This window comes from Martes martes, assembly GCF_963455335.1.
Source record: "Martes martes genome assembly, chromosome: 9".
Taxonomy (NCBI): Eukaryota; Metazoa; Chordata; class Mammalia; order Carnivora; family Mustelidae; genus Martes; species Martes martes.
In genome coordinates, this window is record NC_137896.1 from 75,445,968 (window position 1) to 75,454,137 (window position 8,170).

The 8,170-nt window shown below is 37.8% G+C and overlaps 1 pseudogene across 1 annotated transcript; it reads left to right on the forward strand.

The window, feature by feature from the left end:
• Positions 1–6,432: 6,432 nt before the first annotated feature.
• LOC308348606 (interleukin enhancer-binding factor 2-like) lies at positions 6,433–7,558 on the forward strand (annotated as a pseudogene). Its single transcript has one exon. The product of its transcript is annotated as an interleukin enhancer-binding factor 2-like (transcript).
• The last annotated feature ends 612 nt before the right edge of the window (positions 7,559–8,170 follow it).

Consider the following 8,170-nt stretch of genomic DNA (forward strand, 5'->3'; position numbering starts at 1 on the left):
CTTCTGCTTTCTGTCTAGGACTTTCTCTAGTCAGATATTTGTCTTCCTGAATTTCTATAATTAGCACATTTAAATGACCTCAAATGGGGTACTGGGTGGCTCAGTCATTTAAGTGCCTGCCTTAAGCTCAGGTCATGATCCAGGACTCCCAGGATCAAGCCCTGCATCAGGCTCCCTGCTCAGTGGGGAGTCCACTTCTCCCTCTCCCTTTCCCTGTGGGCTTTTGCTCATGCTCTCCCTTGTGCTCTCTCTCTCTCTCTCTCAAATAAATAAAATAAATAAAGATGACCTCAAATGTTGGCTGTAGAATGCCTTTATGATTCTCTCTTTTTTAAAAATTTATTTATTTATTTATTTATTGATTTTGAGAGATTGTGAGAGCAGGTGGGAAGGTGTAGAGGAAGAGGGAGAGAGAGAATTTTAAGCAGTCTCCATGTCCAATGCATGAGCCTGACATGGGGCTTGATCTCACAATTATGAGATCATGACCTGAGGTAAAATGAAGACTCTGACACTTAACTACTGACTGAGCCACCCAGGTACCCCTGTGATTCTCTTTGAAATTCAGCATTGTGGTAAAAGAGGACTATCAGTGCCTCAAGCTTGCAGAAGAATGTAGATCTAGGACAATATCATTTGAAGCTTGCTAGGATTGAAGCTTTATTTATTTATTTATTTATTAGCATTAAAAAAATAATATCATAGTTGCAAAGGGCCTTGAAGATAATCTAATCAAAACCCTAATCATGCCAAGAAGGAAATAGAAGTTCAAGAACATTTCACAGGTTGGACAATGTAACAGTTCTCTAGAATCCTTCTAATACCACTGCTCAGTGTTCTTAAAGCATTTAGTTAAGTACCTTGGCCGGATAGAGACAGATTCCCTGTCTTCCTACCTCACACAGATATGGACAGAATCAGGGAAACTGGGGTATTTCCAGTGATCTTTAATTAGCTACCTCTTCAGATCAAACTTAATTTAATACTGTAACATTTCTCAGGCAGGATTCCAGTATCAGAAAAATAAAAGAATGTCTTCATAATATATAATAGTGAATGACAAAAGCTAACAATGACAACTTAAAAGAAGTACCTACATATACAGAAGCAATGGCACAAAATAAATTGAACATAATTTTGTTTTCCCTGTTGTGAATTTCAAAGAATTACTTCTCAAAGTGGTATTTTTCTCTCTTCTTCCTTAAAAAATGGCAATACAATTCTGAATCGCTACAGAAAGACTTATGCCATAGTGGGATTGTTATTATTGAAGAATTTATTTTCCATCCAATGAAAAGTAATTCTCTATAATTATCAATTATATTGCAAATACATTACTGTATCAAAAGAATCAGACATTTTATTCAAAGCAAACATCTGGGACTATATAAATTAAAAGTTAGGAAGAGTAATTCTTGCCAGACAATAGTGACAAATACAGGTAAATCTCCTGCTTTTCCAAAGTTCATGTTCATCCCTTTGCTTCTACAAAAGACCTATGTTAGTACCTGTTTTCACTAACTGAAAAAATTTGGAGAGATATTTTGCTTTTATGAAAAAAAAGACAAAAATAGCATTCAGCATTTGTTTTACAACAGGCCATTACGGAGGCAGCACACGCCTAGAGCAAAGTGGTACCTCAGATCTTCTTCCCCGGGAACCACACTCAGCATCTCAGCATCAAGCTACTGTAGCTTTGAACTATGTCTGTGAGCATTAGTGCTTTATCTTGATTTATTTTGTGTATGCATTATCAAGATGTGTCCTAAGGTATCAGAAAAGCTTTAATCCACTGAGCCATCCAGAAAAGCTTAAGAGAGGTGATTTTGGGGGGGCTGGGAATGCTCAGAAAATTTTCCATATCATTGACTGGTAATTGTTTCTTTGCTTTACATCATTTCAGCTTAGGAAAACTTTCCTAAGAACACTCTACTTTAAGACAGCAGGGGAAACCTGTACCAGAAATAATTCATTTTTTTAAGATTTATTTATTTATTTGAGAGAGAGAGAGAGAGCCCATGAACAAGGGGAAGGGCAGAGGGAGAAAGAGAGAGAGAGAATCTCAAGCAGACTCCCCACTGAGCACAGAGCCTGACTCTGGATCATGACCTGAGCCAAAATTAAGAGGCTGCCAATTAACTGACTGAGCCACTCTGGTGCCCCTAGAAATAATTCATTATAATCACATTTTTCTTCTACTTTCTAATTTAATTTATAGGATAAATCACGAGAATTAATATTGCTACAAAGGTAACATTTTCAATTAACCAAAGGTTCACAAAGTATTGGCAATAAAAATAAACATATATGCTAAAGTATGGTAGGTAAAGTAGCCCTCTCCAACTCTAAGTTTGGAAATCATGCTGTTTACCTCATGAAAAATTGCTGTTCACTAATTTGATTTTTAAAGCAAAGATGATTTTACACTCTATCAGGTAGAACAAATAATGGGTCAGTCTTTTTAATGTCTATGTACAGATGGTATTTTGTATCTTGGTATTTCTCCCAAATCATAAAGCACACTCACAAAAACTAGTGTCATAAAATTTTATTCGGAACACATAGTTCTTTCAAGCACAGTAATTTAGTTTTCTTAAATTGTTGCTTTTCTCAGAAACTATTGTCCTAATTGAAAAAGGTACGATCACATAAACCTTATAAGTAGATCATTAGTATCCCCATTTTTTTCATGATTTCATCATGGGAATGCATTTTGTGGCTAAAGTATGTAACACTCATATATATGTACACAGCACTACATTTGCTTTTATTTCTTCTACTTTAAATGACAGATTCATTTTCTCCTTTATAACTAGTAAAATTGTTTTTATAAACTGTAAAAAATTTATGTGAAAATAAATTTATGAAGTCAAGCTTGGTTTCCATGGCTACATAAAACTACTAGTGTAGATTTACCATAATCTAGAAAAATGCAATTGCTATTTTTATTGTTATGTACAATATTTATTTGACTCGAATTGCCAAGAACTATACTCTTAACGTTTAACAGGACTTGGTTTAGCAAGTTGTTGTACCACATCCTTTTTGATAATTTAAAATCTATAAAATCTTTTTTCTCTTTTCTTTATTTTCCCCTTCTTTCCTTCCTGCTTTCCTCTGCCCTTCCTCCCTTCTCCCTTTCTCCCTTCTTTTCTTCATTCCTTTCTTCCTTTCTTCTTTCCTTCCTTTCTTCTGTCCTTCTATGTGGGACTTGAATTGTGAAATGTCTGTGAAGCCAGACATTAAATGCATGGTATCTTCAAAGCGTGGCAACAATGTTTCTAATCTAGATCTGGTATACTTATTATAGAACCACTTAGCAGTTGTGTATGAAAAAGCTCCATGGATTTATCATCAAAGATTTATGCGTGTACGTTTGCAGGAAAAGAAAAGAACACCTAAATTAGTACAGAATCAAAGGTGTCTTACTGTTACCAGTGCCTCAGGAGCTGAGCAACCAGTTCAACTCAAGGTCAAGTTAAGGAAGGAGCAAGAATAAAAGCTCAGTGATGCAACTTTATTTTGTTAGCTGTGTCAAGAACTCAGACTTGAAATATTATCTGGGACAAGATGGGTGGAGTAGACAAGGAGCTTCCTTTGATAGGATATAGCACACTACAGTATCCTGATAAGCTACTTGGTTTCCAGGGATTATGTGTCTGCTAGTACCTAAAGTATTGAGAAAAAGAAATTCCACCCTAATGTACAGTTCAGAAGATTATCATTAGAATACAGAAAGGAAGGGATCCTAGAGGCAGAGTGGGTGGACATTACAGGAAAAAGAAATGTAAGAATATCCAGTTACTTCCTGGTAGAAGGGAAAGGAGAAAACAGAAAGTTTAAAGCAGCAGTTCCCAAATAATGGTTTCTTGTTAGCATCACCTGGCAAGCTTTACAATAATATCAATTTTTGGGGTGCCTGGGTGACTCAACTCATTAGCATCGACTGTCAGCTCAGGTCACGATATCAGGGTCCTGGGACTGAGCCCCATGGCAGGCTCTGTGCTCAGCGAGGAGTCTGCTTCTTCCTCTCCCTCTGTGATTTCTCTCACTCTCACTCTCTTTCAAATAAATAAAAATAAAATCTTTAAATAATAATAATAATAATAATAATATCTATTTTCAAGTCCTACCTAAGACCAATTAAGTTACAATTTCTCAGTTGAGTCCCTGGAATTAGTCTTTTAAAATGTCTACCCAAATGATTGCAATGTGCAGTGAAAGCTAAAACAAGCTCTCAGACCACTGACCAAAAGGGATATCACACTAAATTAGAATATAGGATATATACATTGTCATTAGTAAATTTGACATTGCTTATTAGTGTATTTCATTTTGTTTGTTTTGCTCTGTCATATTTCCATGTGTAAATCGTAATTTTTTTTTCTTTTTAATATCTGGATGGATGAGGGTGTTTGACTCTAGGTAACCATGCTTCGTGTAACTTGTTAACTTTGTTGTTCTACTGTAACAGCTGCATTTTAACTGAGGCATAGGGGTTTGAGGACATCTTATAGGTATCATACATTCTAATTATCTCCAAAGCCTCCTTCATTGTTATAATCCATGAACTCCGGAAAAATGGTTGATTTAGGATGTAATCTAATTTCTGGCATTAAATGATTCAGAACTTTCTTATGGTTTAAGCTGTGCTGCAAGACCTTGTGATCCCTTCGTTCCCCTTAGAGACAAGGTAGAGCCCAGTGTCTGGCCTTCTATCACTACCTGAAAATACTTCACTGAAATCTCTTCCAAAGAGAACATGATCAAAGAAGTCTAAAAACAAAACCCATGGTCTACAGAGACAAGCAATATGAATGGATTTGCCACCCTCCTTTATAATTAGCAAGGCCAGAGAGAGACTCTCCCATCTGAATACCTGTCATAGCTGCAGCTACGTAGGCTTAACTACATAGTGTGTCCAATGGGCCTGGTGAGATGTGGGAAGAACAGTCAGGGAATCCAGAAAGCACTGTGTTTAGGGTAGGGGAAGGCTCCCAGGGAAGGCGGCAGTGAGTGAGTGGATAGTCCTGGCAGGTACAGATTGCAACAACAGCCAAATTTAATCTTCCTTCATACATATTAAATTGTGTGTGTGTGTGTGTGTGTGTGTGTCCATAAGAAAATACTATTTTTTTTCCCACTGGGGACCTTTAGAGGCCCTCAAATTCCCTTCAGTTTACATCAGTGTGCCATGAGAATATTATCACTTTTTGTGTGCCATGACATAAAATAAAATTGGGAAGCACTAATACAGTTTAATTTTGCATACATCAGAAGCACTTTATAAACAACACAAATTGTTACATGGTGTTACTGTATCCCTTGACTATAATTCCCAGTAATGTAATTCCAACATTTTTCATTTTCTCTCTACTGTGGCACCACTGTTCAAGTACTCCTCTTTGACTTCTGGAGAACAGTAGATTTAGCACCTCATAGATCCTTGGTTTTAATGGTGATCCAGTGTAAAAGGAGCAAATTCATCTAGGGAGCTATAAAATTAAGTTTTGTATGACAACACATATTATACTTTTAATATGTAATATAAATAAATATAATAAACTATGTAGTAAATGGGAAGAATATCCTGGAGTTCCTAGATACTAGAAGGCAAGACAGTAAGCAGCCAGAGATAAGACTGCTATTTTCAGTGAGCTCATGTATTCTCGATGTCCCTCAAGTTTTTAATGACAAATATAGAAAACGTTTCTGAATCAACTTTGAAGAGACTAATGATCCATGTTTGTCTCAGAAGATTTTTGTAAATAAGCTTTGCAAGAAAAATAAGCAAACTTGTAAATAATAAGCAAATTTGTAAATAATCTTTACAAGGAAAATAAGCAAACTTCATTTACCTGAACAATTTGATTTAACAGATATTTCTTGACTCTCTATTAAGGGAACAGAACATAGAATGTTCAAAAGCCTTGTCAGCATCCTTTGCCAAACACATTATGAGTTTGATTAGATAAGGAGTTGTATAGTAAGTAGGACAATGACTTATTTTCTCCCAGATATGTTCCACTTGAGAGGCAGAAATGTTTAGTAAAATAAAATTGAAACCAGATAAAGCCTTTTCTTGCTTTCTAAAGATATTGTTATTTGCATTTTATTTCTCTACAGAAATTGGTCCATAATTGTTTATACAGTCTGAGGCTTCCTCCTTTAGGTCGCTTAAGACCTAGCAGTCCACAAAATGAAAATATCAGGGTTGTTTTTTGTGTAATTCCATTCCTTAACTCTTCCAACAACAATTAAGACCCTACTACCTAGGAAGCCTTTTCCAGCCAAACCATCTTTGAGATAAAGACACACTATTAGTTATGCATTCCTTAGTTGAGTTTAAGATAACATGGTGGTTTTGAGGGTCGGCTCCTCTGAGGAGAGGGGCCGTTGTTGTGGCCTCCATTGTTTGGGTTTTAGGGTGACAGAGGCCATGGTCGCAGCAGGAGGTTTGGTTCCTGAGGAGGCCCAGGAGAAGGATTCAGGCTCTTTGTGCCACATGTTCTATTTTATTTCTATTTGTGTGAAATGGCCTTTCCCAGGGCCAAGCCAATGCCTGCTGAAACTTCCTTCAGTGAGATCTTGCTGAAGAGAAATCAGGACCTTGCTCCTAATTCTGCTCAACAGGCCTCTATCCTTTCTCTGGTAATGAAAGTAAGCAATATGATTGACAATTTGATTGTGGCTTCAAGGACATTTGGAGTACAAATTGAAGAAGTCAGGCAGGGGTGATCATATAAAAAGGAAACAATGACTACAGGACACATTGTGGCTGACGGGGTGGTAATCCTAAAGATTCTGCCAACATTGGAACCTGGTGCTGCCCTAGGGAAGGCCTAAGAGCACAGGATCCTTCCGAAGTTTTGACCATGCTGACCAATGAAACTGGCTTTGGATCAGTTCTTCTGATGCTATGGCAAATATTTTCATTGCAACAGTGCCACCTAGTCTCTGAAAACTGGACCCAGAACTCCATTTGGATATCAAGGTGTTGCAGAGTGACTCAGATATGCCTTTTGGTTTGAGGAAAATGCTTCTCAGTCCACAGTTAAAGTTCTTATCAGACTGCTAAAAGAGCCAAGAATTTGTTTTCCTGGCTTTGAGCCCCTCACACACACTCGGGCACTATGCTCTGATGAACAATCCCACCAGACAGCCTTTGGCCCTAAACATGGCATAACAGGTGTTGCTTAACAGATTCTGGCTGCAACACTGTTCCTGCCAGGGTCGGTGGGTATCACTGACCCCTGTAGGAGTGGCAACTTCAGAGTACACACAGTCTTGACTCTGGAACAACAGGACATGATGTTTTACACAGCTCAGGCTCTGGTCCAAATTGTCTCACATGGTGGTTTTCAGAAGATTCTTGGCCAGGAGAGTGATGCCAACCATCTTGCTTCTGAAATATCTACCTGGAATGGAGTAATAGTGACACCTTCAGAAAAGGCTTGTGAGAAACGACCAGAGAAGAAGGAAGGGGAGGAAGAGGGGGAGAATACAGAAGAACCAACTCAAGGAGAAGAAGAGGAAAAGCATGGAGACTCAGGAGTGACCTTGCTTTCTCTTCACCCCCTTTCTTTTCCAAGGGGAAGACTGCAACCTAAGCTCACCTAAGCTACTGGGCTTTATATGGTGGCATTTCTGAGGGATGGGGTGACAGGAAGGAAAATAAACTCTATAGAAGGAAGTGTCATTCCACTGGGTTCTGATTGGCTCAGTAGCCAGAAGTCTCCCATTTATGACCTATGCCATCCATCTATAGTGAAGCAGCATACCAACTTTTCTCCCTAAGACTTCAAAGAACCCAGTTCTTTAGAAACCTCTCTCAACCAGTACTTTGTTGTGGAAATGTTGTGGACTGTTAGTGTCTGGATTTTTTTTTCCCCCTAAGAAAAATGATTATAGTACTTCCTAGTTAAAAAAAAAAAAAAATAGATGGCTAACATAGTGGTTTTACCATTGACATTTATATTTTATTTATTTATTTATTTATTTTAAAGATTTTATTTATTTGAGAGAGAGAGGGAATGAACAGTGGCTAGGGACAGAGGGAGAGGGAGAAAAAGACTCCTTGCCAAGCAGGGAGCCCAACTTGGGGCTTGATCCCAGGACCCTGGGATCATGACCTTAGCCACCTAAGTGCCCTGACATTTATATTTTAAAA